This window comes from Photinus pyralis, unplaced genomic scaffold, assembly GCF_008802855.1.
Source record: "Photinus pyralis isolate 1611_PpyrPB1 unplaced genomic scaffold, Ppyr1.3 Ppyr1.4_LG4, whole genome shotgun sequence".
Lineage (NCBI taxonomy): Eukaryota > Metazoa > Arthropoda > Insecta > Coleoptera > Lampyridae > Photinus > Photinus pyralis.
The window spans coordinates 41,009,899-41,024,778 of record NW_022170511.1 but is presented as its reverse complement, the minus strand read 5'-3'; the positions used below and the strand labels follow the sequence as shown (position 1 = coordinate 41,024,778).

The 14,880-nt window shown below is 34.9% G+C and overlaps 2 long non-coding RNA genes across 2 annotated transcripts; one reads left to right on the top strand and one right to left on the bottom strand.

The window, feature by feature from the left end:
* Window positions 1–254: 254 nt before the first annotated feature.
* On the bottom strand, window positions 255–5,423 carry LOC116168872. The gene is made up of 5 exons (XR_004144862.1): window positions 5,021–5,423; window positions 2,168–2,355; window positions 2,040–2,116; window positions 614–717; window positions 255–558 (listed from the first exon to the last, which is right to left on the bottom strand). It is a non-coding gene; the product is annotated as an uncharacterized LOC116168872 (long non-coding RNA).
* LOC116168871 lies at window positions 2,351–3,897 on the top strand. The gene is made up of 3 exons (XR_004144861.1): window positions 2,351–2,930; window positions 2,989–3,123; window positions 3,185–3,897. It is a non-coding gene; the product is annotated as an uncharacterized LOC116168871 (long non-coding RNA).
* Window positions 5,424–14,880: the final 9,457 nt, after the last annotated feature.

Genomic DNA, 14,880 nt, shown 5'->3' with positions numbered 1-14,880 from the left:
GTGATTCAAAAAAGTGATTCAAAAAAGTTAGGAGTGATTCAAAAAAGTGATTCAAAATTTTTTGAATTCAAGTGATTCAAAAAAGTTTTTTGAATTCAAAAAAGATGTCAAAAAAGTTTTTTGAATTCAAAAAAGAGTCAAAAAAGTTTTTTGAATTCAAAAGAGGGAATGTTTAAAAAAACAAAAAATTTTAAACGTTTTTATTCTATTTTTCAATAGTTACATTTTGAAAATCAAATTTTTCGAATTTTTATTTAATAAAGTTTAAATATAGATTATCTTGTTAATTAAAAAAATATCCAGCCGCCAGCAAAGTTCAGTCAGGGCAGTACAATATTATTCTAGAGGTGAACAAAGGAAATAGGTTTCTTTTTTTGTATTACAAAGATCTTCTTGTAACAGTGATAACTTAAAAAATAAATAACTTATGCATGCACAAATGGAAATTGAAGTTACTAGTGAACACCATAGTCAGAGTAAATCTGGATGACGGATGGACCGGAATGATGATGATGACAGCGCCAAATTCGAAGTTGTGATGGTGAATAGTACTCATCCCTACAACAATAAGATTATCCAGTAAACGCGTGTAGACAGGATTTCATTGTCCTACCTAAGAATTGCAGAGGTGACTAGTTCCTTCGGTCTTCGCATCGGAAAAGTGTCGTCGTTTTAGATAGCTGGCGATGGAGGTAGGTACTTACTGCTTGAGACCGCCTAAAAAGTGAAGTTGAATTAAAAAAGATCTTTTGATGGGTAAGTACCTATGTATCCCAAAAGAGCTGAGATGTTAATGAAATAAATCACATCAAATCAGTTGAATTTGGCCTGTAGAATCCTTAATTTCAAACAGTTCCAAGATTGGGCTACTAGTTCAAAACTTACAGCCCTTTGAATTTTCATTCGAAATTGGTTTCTAGTCTATAACTTTTTATTGAGAGTTCTGATCGAAAAAGTATGAATTGTTTTGGATTCTACGCACCAAAGTTAATAAGAAAAAGTGTTTTCCCGAGAAATTTTGGTGCAGTCGATTTTTGGAAAGAAGGAAGGTTATACACTGCCTTTTTTTTGTCTCGAAAAAAAAAATTGTCTCAGATCGTACCGGAAAAAAATTTTTCTTATAGAACATCGCCTGTAGAATCCATAATTTTAAACAGTTCCAAGATTGGGCTACTAGTTCAAAAGGTACAGCCCTTTGAATTTTCATTCGAAATTGGTTTCTAGTCTATAACTTTTGATTGAGAAGTCTGATCGAAAAAGTACGAATTGTTTTGGATTCTACGCACCAAAATTAATAAGAAAAAGTGTTTTCCCGAGAATTTTTGGTGCAGTCGATTTTTGGTAAAAAAGGAAGGTTATACACTGCCTTTTTTTGAGCCCCGAAAAAAAAATTGTCTCAGATCGCCCCGGAAAAAAATTTTCTTATAGAATGTGGCCTGTAGAATCCATAATTTCAAACAGTTCCAAGATTGGGCTACTAGTTCAAAAGTTACAGCTCTTTGAATTTTCTTTCGAAATTGGTTTCTAGTCTATAACTTTTGATGGAGAAGTCTGATCGAAAAAGTACGAATTGTTTTGGATTCTACGCACCAAAATTAATAAGAAAAAGTGTTTTCCCGAGAAATTTGGTGTGGTCGATTTTTGGTAAAAAATGAAGGTCCTTTTTTTGAGGCCCGAAAAAAAATTGTCTGAGATCGACCAGGAAAAAACATTTTCTTATAGAATGTGGCCTGTAGAATCCATAATCTCGGATGTGACGCGTTTTTTCGCGAAATACGATGCGTGTTGTTCGAAAGTATACGGTTAACCGCACCCCAATTACTTATTTCCAAATATATTCAAAATTCTCGCGGGATTAAATATATTGATCCCGCAAATAGGTATATCTACCAGGATATAAATTTTGCTGCGGGATTGCATACTCTAAGTGAGAATAGGTAGTACAAAAATTGGTGTGAAGCACCTATACATATAGGCACAGTATAAGCAAAAAAGTAGCTCTTCAGACAGTATAGGTATAGATATTTTATGAAACTTACTTTTATACAATTGATAAGCGCCGAGCGTTTCTCTTCACCTTTGGATGGAAGTCCTTGGTGGACTCTTCGACGAGAAACTGTTGGTTACAAATTAGATAGATGGGGCGGATCAGATTGTGGATACTTACTCAAATAATGTGCGTGTGTTGTTGGGGTCCGACAGCCAGAGGGAGCAGTTCAAATTCTGTACCTACATCCATGAAGGACCAACTGTACCGCCGCCACCTCCACACGATTGTTCAAAGGCAGCCAAGTGGTTCACTGTGTATCCATCATCTTTCATTTCACCCACAATCCATTGGCGTAGAATGTTGGACTAGAAGTACAGACACTCTTAACAATGCAATAAATAATTGGGATTGTTAAGTACAATGAAAAAAGGCACTACAACAAACAGCGATGTTTATAAAGAAACCATTTCAAAGGTTTTTGTGGGAAAACCATATACTGCTACCGGTGCCTGCAAGTTCAAACAGTTGAAAATCACTTAGGAGACCTAAGATTTGCTTTTGATGATGACCTGAAAGTTGTTGTATTTAACCAAGTTAATTGGAGATTCCTATTCCCTGTACTGAGCAGGTTGTCAGATCAGGAAGAAATCAAGCTTTAATTGCTATTATATTTACATATTCGCACCTTAAAGTAATTTTGAGACAATTATTAAAAATGTATCACTCAAAGATCTACAATCGGTTCCAAGATCATTCTACCAATTATATACAAGGGACAACATTTATGTTTGTGCGACATCTAACGTTGAAAATGTAATATAGTACTGGCATTTATCCTTCTGGATCTGTGGTATCAATATGCCTCTATCACAACCACTAAACTCAATAGTGTTTTGGAGGTTATGCTCATAATGTTTATTAAATAACTTATTTTTGCTCGGTAATTATTTATATAATTTAGGAATAAAATTACAACTAAAGTACTTCATGTTTTATAGGTAAACATTTACTTAGATTGTGGAATGGCTTGAAAAGGGGTGCCAATGAAAGTACATCATAATGTTTCAACCCTTTTTATTGTTTACCCACCCTTTGAACATCTGCTAAAAAAAGGGGTGAAAACGCTTTAAAAGGTGCGAGTTTTTTAACTCTGATTAATTGTGTTCCATTGTGACTTTACAAGTGTCTTTTTAGCATTACAACAAAAACAACATAAGCTGCGAGGAGAGAAGCACTGTGTTAGGTGTACATGCAAATTAGTGCGAGTATATAAGCGGAATGGTGAAACGAAACATCGACGCACTCCCTGCCACGACCATCCTCCTCCAATCTGAATGAACCCTTGTATGAAAGGGGAAAACTTAAAAGGGTTTGTTCCCTAAAGTAAAAAAAGGGTTTTGTGTATTAAATTATCTAAAAAATAGGGTTGAATCTGCGCAAGAGCTTTCGAATGGATTTCGTTTTAAAATAAAGGGACGATCCCTACTCGAAATGTATATGCGTACTGCTGATATAGTCGGCAGTTTACTAGCAACACTCGGCAGGAGAACATTGTAGTTTATTAAACTTTTTTTCATGTGCGTTGTACAAAGTATTATATTAAGTTATTCTAGTTTTAAGTGAAATGTAAGTGCATTTTCTCTGTTTTGTAAATGTGAAGTGTCGCTCTCACGAGCAATGAAGTTTGTTGAATGAGGCTTACATTATCAAATTCCTGCCTTTAAAATAAGGTCTGAACATTGATAAATAAGAGTTATGTGAGTTTATATGTAGAAATTTATACATTTCTGTATTTAGACATTTTATCATTTACAAGGAGCTACACTTTTGTTCTGCTATTGAATTGTTTTTGGTATGTATTTGCAGAAAGTTCTTATTTACTGATAATTATAATTTCTGATCCGTTACTGTCGTTCAGTTTACACTTCCTCATGTTAACCATTGGTTAATTTATTATATTCAAATGCCCTACCTAAACCTAGTTTTCGAGGACTTACCTCAGAAGCAGAAGTCGGGTTGTGAACTTACAAAGTCTCTCAAAAAAAAGACTGCTCAATAAGCTAATATCTTAAATTTGCCGAAAGGAGACAAGATTATTTCTTCAGTAGTGATACAAATGTCGGGCTTATCAGTTGCTGTTGGCTATAGTCAAGGGGTACATGACCACCCTGCACATGGAAAAACGATTTTTTAAAGAAAACATTGCGCAATATATTGTATTGCACAAGACCCGATACAAAAGCTATGCCCGGTCCAGAGATCACATTAGGTATTACTACAGTAAAATTAGGTACCTTTTGGAACATGTTTCCAGGATGACGCTCCATAAAAAGTCCCCCAGCCCCCTAGTGGGGTATTCTAGAAAGAGTGGAATTTCAAGTATGAAATTACTAAGCAATTTTTTTTTTCATTCAGTCACATTTTTTACATATGTACAAGACATCTGTCAAAAAAATCTGGAAGAACTGGAATTTTCCTAGGGAAAAGCTGGAATGGGTTTTGACTTTTTGAGCGATGGCAGGACGCCATTTTTAAATATTAAACGACTTTCTATTGTTCTTAATATATCTTGACGTTAAATATTTTTAGTTTCCTGGAATTTACCTGGAACGAGCTTAAAATAGTTAAGGAATTAGCTACTTTGATAACTTCTTTTCGATTCTTATGCTTTTTTTGGGTTCTACGTCCCTGGTTAGATTTAAGCCCATGATGTGTATTGTAATAATAATAATATGTAGGTACCTATTTGTGCTAATATCACTGCGATTTACACTCGTCAAAATTAACATAATATGATTAATCAAGTAGGTATTAACAAAAAAAAACAATAAGGTAAATAACAAAGTAATATAACGAGAAAAAGAGACAAACGGTTACAAAACTGGTACAAACTATGAAATATTATTCGCTTCCAAGAATTCTTCAATTGAATAGAAGGCATTGTCTAGCAGTAAGGCTTTGATTCATTATATTCATGCTTAACATATCTGGCTGTGCAGTACTGCACAGGTTTTTTTATTGAGTACCTACCTATATATAAGATTCCTTGAAAACCTTGTTTGCCATAAGCGGTTGAGGTTAATGAAAGGCATTGCTGGAATCACAGGACATTTTATATGGCGGAGAATGATGGGCAACCGCCATGTATCCACTCCATCCTGGATCCACAGTCCAGATAGGCCCACAGGAAGTGAAGAGAACCCACCAAATCTTGTTGTAGTCTACATTAATATATGTCATATCCACAGCAAGTAGTTTGGAATATTCGGTGTGATCTTCGATATATAGGTACTGTTGTATAGAAAGATAGCCGTTTTTGGTTCAGTTTCTGCAGAGGTAGGTAGCCCCGCTGTCGGAAGACGGTCGCGTTACGGGTTTGTCTGCATGTAAAGGCCTTCCCTGCTTCATTGTACCTACGCAAAAAACTAATTTGTAGTAGGAGTAGGAATAGTTTCAAACCAAATATGAACGGGAAAAGACAAGAGCCTCGGCCTCTCCGTTTGAGTGTCCGCGTTTCTTTTACTGTACCAGTCCAGTACTTTATCAAAACCTACGCTTTGTGCTACCTGGCTTTTTCTGCCCTGTCCACTAGACACCTTGGGAAGGAAGACACGAACAAAATGCTCCGTATTATTTTTAAAATCCCCACCTGACAGAAAGGCACACGGTTTGGGTGAACATCCACCAATCGATCGCATAACAAACAATAGAGTTGCCTTCTGCACTTAGTTCAGGTGTCTTTGGACGCTTAGTGTAAGTTTTTCGATACAATGATTGTCACCAATCCACGTGCCCCCCCCCCCCCCACAACAACGTGAGAACCCGTTCAAGGGGGTACGATTTTAAGCCCGAAATTTTCTTCAAATTCTACTACGGCTATCCCAACTACTAGCCACTGGGGTAGGGGTTGGGAACTGAAAGAGCCAAAAGTTACAATTTACAACATTTCCCAGTTCTTAAAGAGCCACTAAAAATTTTCGATTCAATAGTATCGTATTTGGTTATATACACGGTGTCCATTTTTCGAGTGCCACTATGGGGATCTCGCTTATCTTAAGAGATAGACATTTGGTTAAATGAGGGCAAAGTTGCGAATTTTCGTGTTGAATAATAATCTGACAAGAAATTTAAAATATCTTCAATAGTTTTGAAAATATCGCAAAAAAAAGAAAATTTCTGATTTTCGTTTTTAATTTTTTCATAGTAAACTAATCGTTCTAGACATTTCTAATTAACACATTATTCAGACACTTTTTAATGGAAATTTCGAATATGGCATCCCGTTTTCAATAACTTTTAAGATGACGGAGAAACAGGTGGCAAATTGAATTTTTCTTATGGGCGCCGTTTTTAATTTTGACATTTTGAGATTACGTCTTTTTTTCTCTTTACAACGATATATCACACATGGTGGTTCAGTAACACATTTTTCCTAAAATTACAATTTTAATTTTCTGCGAAGAGTGCTTTGGAAAAACAAAACGTTCTTTTGTTGTGAACAAAAGGTTGACTTATTTCAAGTAGTGTAGTTCCCTGCCAACGCTCTAACCAGACAGATGGATCAAACTGTCATACTTTTGTTCACGATAAAAGAACGTTTTGTTTTTCCAAAGCACTCTTCCCGAAAAATTAAAAAGTGTCTGAATAATGTTTTTTTGCGATATTGTCAAAACTACTAAAGATATTTTTAATTTCTTTTCAGATTATTATTCAGCACGAAAATTCGCAACTTTGCCCCCATTTAACCAACTCTCTATTTCTTCAGGTAAGCGAGATCCCCATAGTGGCACTCGAAAAATGGACACCGTGTATAGCGTCTTGCAACAGTACGTTGGTCTTTCCTAGCGTCATACCTTGTCAAATATCTAAAAAAAATCTTTTGTGTCTATAGATTGTTGGGTATCTACAGAAATTATTTTTGAATTTACAGGGTGTCCTATTTTTACGGTGTGAATAAATAACTGATTTTTTTAAATGAAACACCCTGAGGTTTATTTTTATTGTTTCAATAATGTCATTAATTGTTAACTTCTACATGGAAACCTACTCATTTTTTCGATTTTTGGTCATCTTATTAATTTTTTTTCTGATGAATAATTCCCCATATAAGCAATCCTTTCTTTGACGAATCTTGATTTTGAAGTTAAGAAATACATTTGATCAATAATGTTAACCCGACTAAAGGGCAACGGTTTGATAATGAGAAAGTTGGATTGTTGGGTGTTCACAAGAAAATGGTCAAATTTCAAAGTGCCATACTATTCTTTTTCAAATGGATCTACCAATATTTTATTTCTATATTTGATTGTCTTTTGTTCTCTTCAACCCCGAGGTTTTTAAGTTATTCGATATTTTCCCACAAAACCCACCTACCCATTAACATTGTTTCTATTTAAACAATGCCATTAATCAATTACCTATACAATGTTTATACACCGAAGTAGGCTGTGATAATAAAAGACAAAAGAATGCCAGAAAGTAAACAAGTGTCACAAGTGAATTATTTGTTGCAAGTGTAGTTTCTGTATTTCGTAATAAAATGAGATTAATGGTTAATTTTTAAGGTGAATTTCGAAAAAGATTTTTTTTAATAAATGCGGAGAGCTGCAAGTTTATATCAAAAGAGCCGCATGAGCTGCAGGTTGCCGACCACTGCACTAGGGAAGTCGTAGGACAATTAGGACTTTTTACAGCGTTATCATGGAAGGTGTTCCAAAGGTCCGGTGGTCCGGGTTTGGAAGACAATAACTGATCTAATGTTACTGTACTATATGGGTTAGATCAGCGAGACACACTTATAGTCGTAGACAGAGATAATGACAAGCTGCCCCATACTACCTTGAAATTTTTCAATCAATTTGATGTGAGACTAACTCGAACGGTTGATTTGAGTTTTCCAAAATTTTTGAAAATTATACTTCTTCATAAAGTAAGATTAATTGATTGTATAAGAAAAACGAGGTGGCCAGATAATTTCAAGATTTGCCAAAATGGTGTACATAGACCTTACTTAACATGTTAAAACTGTCAAAAAATTCGTACAAAGTGTCCTGCTTTCATACCAAATTTCGCAGTTTAAAAAAAATGTAAAAGCGAAAATTGTATAAAATTGAAAATAGTTTAACCGAAATAGGCTCATTGTCTAAGCCTATTTAATTAGCAGATGTTGGTTTGTATGGACCGGAGGATGATTTTCCTAAGGCGATACATTTTAAATCAGCTTTAAAGGTCTACCACAGCAAAGCATGCACCTCATACGCAAGAGGTAACCCGAAATCACCCCGGTTGTTCGGATGATTATCGATACCTATATGGATTATTTTTCGTAGCCCTATTTAAGAGTGCTTATGTGTTTCTATATATAGGGTGTCCCGTGACTCGAATGACAAGCTTAACACCATATTCCTCAAAATTTCCTTATACACTTTGTCCAAAAATCAATAGTTAAGATGTTATGGCCAATATTGAATTTAACAGAGTGGGTAGAATAAAGTAAAAAGCTTGTTGAATAAAGTTGCAATTAAGAATTTTTTTATTTTTGACACCAATTTAATTAACGTTCTGGTTTAAAATATCCTATTAGGTAGGAATTCTTCGATCAGGGAACCTTCGCGATGTATTCCCTCACTGCCGCTCTTCCACAGTGAAAACAATTAGAATTGTCTAATACAGATTGTTTTAGATGTCACAAGATGTCACTTTAATTTTTAATCACAGGTATCTAATAATAATTCATTTGTTTTATACTTTTATTTACACAGAATTGTTTCTGTGGTTGCTATGGAAGACTATACAAATCAAATACTGATTTAATCAAAGTGATACCGATATTTGTGAAGTTTCATATTCTAAACAAGTGTTCTGACTAACAGCTTGCCGTATTATTGACCGAAATGGCACTTTACCTCAACATAAAATTATTCTTTCTCAATTGTCATGTCCATCTTGGATTTAAAAAAGTAAAAATGAGCTTAAAATTCTTTTCAGACCAAGCAGGCTGGGATTCCAAAACTTCAAAACGAGATTCAAAAATTTTTGATCAATCACAGATATAGTGAACTCAATCTGGGGACATACTGTATAATAAGTTAATAATCTAATCTTTCGTTAATTTGATTTCAGTAAAATTGGTACTTCCGTTTGTTGGTATCTATACCTATTATTTTAAAAGTTACTTACTACCAGTTTCCATAATTTCACCGTGCGCGCGAGCACACTTTAATCGTTCATAGTTGAACACCTAATGCCCGCTCCGTTTCCATACAATTTCTTATCTCATATTGCTAACTGGTATGTGATGAATCAGACCCAAACCCCTTTATTAATTTTAGTTGTATTCTGCATATAGGTATACTCGTAGTTATAGCGCTTTCACTTCAAATCACCAATCCAAATTCATAATCGCATACTCATAAAAGAAGCAAAAATTGCAAAAACACGTCCGTTTAGATAGTGAAGAAAAAGTCACATCCTGTATAAATAATTTGTTAACGGTTCAAGATGGACATGTGCCGTCGTGGAGTTTTTATGGCAAATTTTATAGAGTGCTATTAAACAGTAGACATAGGGATTTATGTATATTGTTTTTCCCTATGTCAATTTTCAAAAGTTAAAATCTCTTCTGAAGGGCGCCTAATTTTAGGCTTCCAAAATAACTTTTTAAAACAAATAAGCATCTGGCTGCCATATTAATTAGTTTGAATATTGTTGCCTTGACTTAACAGAAAGTAAATCTACGCTCCTTAAACTGTTACCGGCACTATACCAATTGACAATATTCTTTAGTTGAACGAAAATAAAAATACAGTAGTCAAAGCACCAATATTCAAATTAATTGATGTTATTTTGGTTGCATAAAATTAGGCGAAGAGATTTTGTCTTTTGAAAGTAGATATAGGGAAAAAACAATATACATAAATTCCTATGTCTACTTCTTAATAAATATAGCACTGTATAAATTTATTTGTGTCTCTCTCATTTTAATGTAATGTAATAATAGTCCACATTCCAGTCCAGATATTCCGCTCTTATTTTAACCCGTGGGTAAATTTATGCGGTAGATTCCTGTAGTAAAACATATAACCAACAAATATCCGTCGTACAACATAATTCTGTGCGGGGACTTTAACATAAATTTTCTAACAGAGAATCCAAAGGCAAAACAGCTCTATTCGATCTTACAAATTCATACTGCTTAGAAACCATTTTCACTGAAGCAACCAGATTTACAAAACGAAGCGCTACTGCAATCGATTACATTTTTGCAAATCCAGATATCCAAATTACGAATAAAGCTGTTGTGGAGAACGGATTATCAGATCACACGTTACAGTTAGTTGAATTACTCACGAATCGTCACCCCCACCAAAACACTACCTATGAATACCGATCTTTTTCAAATAAAAATATCGAGATATTTTTGAATTTGTTAAAGCAGGAAACGTGGTTACCTGTGTATAATCCAAATCACGAGATTGAAAAAAGTTTTGCTTTTTCTACAATAAAGTCAAAGATTACTTCAAAACGAGCTTTAAAGTCACTCGCAAACCTCAAATTAGTAATGATTGCAATAACAACTGGCTTACAAAAGGTTTAATAATCTCAACAACCAATTTAAAGGAATTACATCTAAGAAGTAACTATGGTTTAATTGATGCTGATTATTACCGGAAATATAAGTCAATATACAGAGTGGCCCAACGAGAAGTATACAGAGGGCTTTTAGGGTATTAAATTTAGAAATTTCGAAAAATCCTCGAACACGTCAATTTTGTATTCGAGGGGGACAACTTTTGGAATACAAATCACGAACCCAAGTCTTCACCCCTCTACGTAGGGAGCGTAACCCCTAAAATTTTAAATGGAATCCTATGGCAAATGGCACATTATTTGAAAGCCAATTTAATCGTGATTACTAATCTGCTTTGCTTTTTAAATTCTATTGATTCGTTTCGGAGATATTCGCTTTTGAAATGGTTTTTTCCCCTGATTTAAGTCCTTTAGATTACTTCTTGTGGGGATATTTAAAGAATAAGGTTTATGCTACTCCGCCCGGAACATTACAAGGGTTGCGAGCACGTATAACCATAGTGTAAGAATAGAATACACTATGGTATAACTCAACAATTTCGAGCGATTACCCCTGAAATCTTGCAACATGTACGGCAGCGTTTTGAAGCAAATCTTTATTATTGCATGGAAGCAGGCGGAAGGCAATTCGAGCATTTATTGAAATAAATGTTGTGTGTTTAAAGTTATTTGTTATTTTTTGCACAATTTAAACCTTTTTTAATACAAGGTGACTTAGATCGCATTTGTTTTGTTTTTTTTTAGAAAAAACCATTTCAAATGCAAATATCTCCGAAACGAATCAATAGAATTTAAAAAGCAAAGCAGATTAGTAATCACGATTAAATTGGCTTTCAAATAATGTGCCATTTGCCATAGGATTCCATTTAAAATTTTAGGGGTTAAGCTCCCTACGTAGAGGGGTGAAGACGTGGGTTCGTGATTTGTATTCCAAAAGTTGTCCCCCTCGAATACAAAATTGACGTATTCGAGGATTTTTCAAAATTTCTAAATTTAATACCCTAAAAGCCCTCTGTATACTTCTCGTTGGGCCACTCTGTATAGAAAAACAATAAGAACTGCGAAGAAACTGTCATTTAACAAACAAATCTTAAATTCAAATTGCAAATCTAAGACTGTGGAAAATCATTAATAAAAATAGTAAACCATCTAAAATAAATAATGTCTCCAGCATAACTATCGACGGAATCGAAGTTACAAACAAGACTCTCATATCTAATGTTTAATAACTATTTTATCAATTTACCGAAAGAACTATTTTCGTCGCAACAAAACAACAGAACTGATCCTTGTCACTCTTCACTGGATATTGAGCAAAAGTACTTACATTCCATAAACCCGAAATCTTTCTTCGTTAGACCGGTTAGCGAAACAGAAGTCTTAAATGTAATTAATAATTTTAAAAATACGCACTCTTCTGGTCCATATTTAGTTCCTGTCTCAATTTTAAAAAAGAGCGCACTTTTAATAAAACCGCTAACTCTGTTAATAAATGAATGTTTTGAAAATGACTACTTTCCAAATGAACTAAAAATTTCTAAAGTAATTTGTCTTTTCAAAAAAGGCAACCCATACTCGATGAGTAACTATAGACCTATTGCCTTGTTATCTGTTTTTTCTAAAGTTTTTGAAAAACCCTTGACTCAACAGATCACTAACTTCTTAGATACAAACAATCTATTTTCACCGCAGCAATACGGTTTTAGAAAATCTAGATCTACATCACTTGCTCTCTGCAAAATTTTGGACAAAATTTACACAGAACTTGATTCCGGTAACAAGGTGTTCGCAATATTTGTTGACCTGCAAAAAGCATTCGATTGTGTGAATCACACAATATTGCTGCAAAAAATTGAACGGTATGGGCTGCGAGGCAAAATAAATAATTTGTTAAAAAGCTATTTAAACGGGAGAAAACAATTTGTAGAATATTTAAAAGCTACATCTGAATGTCGTGAAATTGATGTTGGTGTGCCCCAGGGTAGCGTCTTAGGGCCACTGCTGTTTATACTCTATTGCAACGATTTAGGTCAATGTATTAGTTCTCATTACACAGCTTTTGCGAACGATATAACTTTGTTGTTTTCGGAAAACGATTTAGAATCCCTGACAGATTCGATATCATCAAATCTTGAAACATTAGATGCTTTCCTTAGTAAAAATAAACTAATTTTAAATATTGATAAAACCTACACAATGCAATTCCTTATGCGTCAACATCTTTATACGGAAAGCACATTAATCAGGAAAAATAACAAATCTATAGAACAAGTAGCATCAATGAGATTACTGGGTATTGAACTTGATATGTCTCTAAATTGGAAACAGCAAGTGTGTACTGTTGCACAAAATTGTGCTAAGAATTGTTATGTTTTGAAAAGGTTAAAGCAAATCACTGACTTGCACGTAGTCAAAACCTTTTATTTCTCAAATTTTGAATCATTACTGAGATATGGTGTAGTTCTTTGGGGTAATTCAACAAACGTTAGACGAATATTTATTCTACAGAAAAGAGCAATAAGGCTAATGTTCAATCTAAGTTTTCGTGAGTCATGCAGAGAGACTTTTATCAAAGAGAAGATACTTACTTCCCCGTGCATATACATATTGGAAGTATTGAAATTTGTTAAAAACAATATCCGAGATTTCAATGAGCTGAATTCACTTCATTCTTATAACACAAGACACGGCAATGATCTAGCAATAAACAACCATCACACTAATTTATTTAGGCAGAACCCGTATTATATGGGCGCGATAATATATAACAAACTTCCCATGGAAATAAAACCGCATGCCGGACGCCATTTTAAAAACACAGTAAAAAATTTTCTAGTCAACCATGCATTTTATTCCATCGAAGAGTATTTCAATCATTCATTTTAACTGTGATTTCTTTGTGTGTTTGTTACTTACTTATAGAATATTGTTGTCTTTTACCGTTATATGTACGTATTTTATTAGTTACATTTGGTTTAATTTGACTTGTCCTATATCCAGAATTTGTGATCTATTGGATTAATAAACATTATTATTATTATCATTATTATTACTATTATCATTGCTCCCGTAATTCCAAGGCAAGCTCTGCGCTGCCACTTGCTAAGTATCTGTGTGTTCTTCTGGGCGAAGGTCTGATGCCACCACTCCAATGAGGCATACGTAATAACTAGTATATAATCATTTTTGTGTACCTATATCCAGTGGGTCATTTTTGGACGGCCCTAGTTCCTCACCCCTTATGTGTTGCGCAATAAGTTTTACGTCTCTCCACGCCAAAGGCAGCTATGTACCTATCCCAGGGCAAAATTTGCACTTAGTAACATACATAGTGTGGAGGCTACCAGGTTGAGACCTGGTTCTAGTAGAGCAGAACAGATTCCGCCTTTCTCTGGAGATTTAAACGAATGAAAAGTCCCTACTGCCCATCTATCATTGGTTAGGTTCGCTATGTACTGAGCCAAAACCCAATCTTCTCTGTTCCCCCTGAGAAACGGTTTCAGAGTAATTGGTGCGCCTGCGCCATCTTGAGCGAGGGTCTTTGATCCCGGAAGGTGTGATTGAACTCCAAGGTCTTCTTTGCGGTTTCTATTTTCTTCAAGGAAAATAAGTAAACCTCTTTGGAGCTTGGCAAGTCTGGCACCTTTTGAAATTTGTTTAATTTTCTCACAGTGCTTCCCCCACCAGTCATGTGTTCCCTTGTTATAATCCGTGAGTGTGGTTCGGAATGAACCCCACTCCCCCGTGTTTTTACTTTATTAAAAAGCTTCCTAGTCTGAGAACACAATTGCAAGAGTCCCTCGTGCCACTAAGGTACTTATTTGAGGTTCTCCTTTCTTTCGTGAGACACTGGGCACCTTTGATTGCCATGCGTTCTCCTCTTCTTTCTTTCTCTATATCCTTTTTGTCTCTTCTCCACACTCTCTTGTCCGTAACTGTACCTCCCTTCTTAGTCGCCTTTTTCCCTTTCTTGAACTCTCATTGCTCATTTCGATCGGTTGGTGATCCGATTCTATTCTAGTTTCTTTCTTAAATTCTTGTATAATCAATTACCGACCTCTCCCTTCCTTCCATATACATGAATTACTCGTCCCTATCTCCTTCCTGGAAAATGTTACGTTAGTTCGCAGTGTTGTAACACTAGGGTGATCAGAGTGATTCCCATACGAATATTTCAAGCGGCATATTTTGGCATCCAATAGGTACGCACACGAATTCAATACACGAGACTAGCGCAATTTCAGACTGTCAAAATTTATCTGTCGCTCAATTAGCAAAGAGATTCACGTTGGTCTCTCTAA